Below are 1991 nucleotides of genomic sequence, written 5' to 3'. Positions count from 1 at the left end.
CTAGATGAGGCTCTGTGGGTGCGGTTTCATACAAGAAAGTCGACCAAGGAACGGCAGTCCTTGAACCCGAATTCAAAGGCAGGGTTTTGGAACTAGATCAAAAGACTGGATTGCACAGAAAGTTTTCTAGCAAGCGACAAAGAGACTGGAAGGCTGGAAAAAGCCTTGTGGCAGCCACCTACTGAGAAGCAGCGGGTGGGGGAGGGCGCCCTAATATTTGGCCAGCGTAGGGGGAGGGGGGGCGGGCAGAAAAAAGGAAAAGAAAAAAACAAACAAACCACAAATCCACTTAACTCAGGGCTCTGCATTAACATTTAAGTTCTTCAAGCTCAGGCTTTTTTAACTTTTGCGTTTAACTTAAATGAACAGTTAGTCGTTACTCTCGAAAGTCTTATTAAATAGTTGAGAAGTAAAAATAAATAACGGACAGAGGAGGGGCTTTAAGTTAAATCGCTGTGTAGTTGTGGGAACAATCGGGATTTTTCCAACTTTCCTTCTAAATGTAGAGGTGGGTGAAGACTTGAGAAAGGAGAAATGGAAATCAGGAACCCCCCCCCCCCTCCGTTGCCTGTCCCAAGTTAGGGCAAGTCCATTCTGGTTGCTTCTGAAGCCAGCTTTGAAAACATTGAGTTCTTTGTGTCCCGGAGCCGGGGGACTTCCCTTTGCAAAACAGGCGACAGGCCAGCCCCCGGGGCTCCCCTGGCCTTTGCAATGTCACCAACTTCGCAAAATGCAAGGGAATGTCGGTGGCAGAGAGTAATTTAAGTGGAAGTTGTGCCTGCAGCAGAGGCGAGGTGGGGAGGGCATTTCGTTCCGGGCCCCCGTTTCTCTTCAGCCCCCTCCCCTCCCCCACCCGGGCGGCCGCGCAGGCCCCAGGTGCAGCCATGTTCTTGCTCCCACCACCCGCGCGCCTCCATTGACAGTCCTAGCCGGAGAGGGCCGGGCGCCGCGGCGCTTCGCCTCGGCCTAGAGGGGGGCGGCGGGGAGAGAATCTGGGTTCATCGCGCAAGGCTGTCTGGGAGTTAGAGTTCGGGGTACCCACTGGTCGTGTAGGTGAGCGCGAGTCTAGAACTACAACTCCCGGTGGGCGGTGCTGCTCGTGCGCACGCGCAGCGGCAAATTCGGGGGAACAAAAAAAAAAAAAGCAAAAAAAAAAAAAGGGGGGGAAAAAGGAGGAGGAGGAGGAGGGTGAGCGAGGAGCTCGGAGAGCAGAGAAAAGGGGGCACCGGCGCCCCCCCGCCTCCCGCACGCGCTCGCCGCCCGCCCGCCGCCGTTGCCCCGGGCTTCGTCCCTCTGTCCCCCACCCCCCCGCGCGAGGCGAGCCCAGCGAGGAGCGAGGCCCCGCCGGGGGCGGCCATGCGGCGGTGACAGGAGACGGCCGAGACGCGGGCCCTCGCCCTCACCTCCACCCGCTCGCCGCTCGCCTCCGCCGAGGCCCTCCGCTCGCTTCGCTGGCCGCATCCCCTCCCCGACCCTCCCCGGCTGCACTTCGGGTGAGTCCCCGTCCCCTCGGATGGCCCCCTTCCCCCAAGTGTCCCCGCAGCCTCGAGGTGCCATGGCGAACGGGGGCGTCTTTATTCTACCCTCTGCCCCTCGTCGGGGCCGTGTGCGGACGCGGGTGCGGGAGTTGGGGTCGCTCGGCGCGTCGTAAGTGACGAGGGGACAACTTTGGGGTGGGGAGACGGGACGCGCTGCGACCTTCCCCCCCCCAAGTCCACTCTACTCGGGGGCAAGCGGACGCGACGCGGCTTTGGGGGGGATGGGGCGAGTGGAGGTGTGGGGGGGGAGGACGCGACAGTTGCACGCGCGCACCCGTGGCGCGTGGGGGGAGGGCTCGCGGCGTCCTGCGCGTGCGTGTAGCCATCTACAGAAGCGTGCGCGGCGGTCCGGAGATTGGGGGGGGGGGGGGTGCTGCGGCGGCTCGAGACGGACGCACACGCGCCCCCAGCCCCCGCGCGTGAGCGAGCGGAGGGTCGAGCGCACCCCCGCGG

At 62.2% G+C, this 1991-nt stretch overlaps 1 protein-coding gene across 10 annotated transcripts in view; it reads left to right on the top strand.

Moving 5' to 3' along the window:
* Window positions 1-1170: 1170 nt before the first annotated feature.
* The window catches only part of Gtf2i (general transcription factor IIi), an 83724-nt gene continuing 82903 nt past the window's right edge, over window positions 1171-1991 (top strand). For all 10 annotated transcript variants that reach the window (XM_055606261.1, XM_055606269.1, XM_055606268.1 and 7 more), the window contains exon 1: window positions 1171-1493. The gene's annotated coding sequence lies outside the window, so the exon portion shown is untranslated. The remainder of the gene's footprint in view (window positions 1494-1991) is intronic.

The sequence above is a fragment of the Psammomys obesus genome, unplaced genomic scaffold, assembly GCF_907164565.1.
Source record: "Psammomys obesus unplaced genomic scaffold, mPsaObe1.curated_primary_1811, whole genome shotgun sequence".
NCBI lineage: Eukaryota > Metazoa > Chordata > Mammalia > Rodentia > Muridae > Psammomys > Psammomys obesus.
This window is presented reverse-complemented; position numbering and strand designations above follow the sequence as displayed.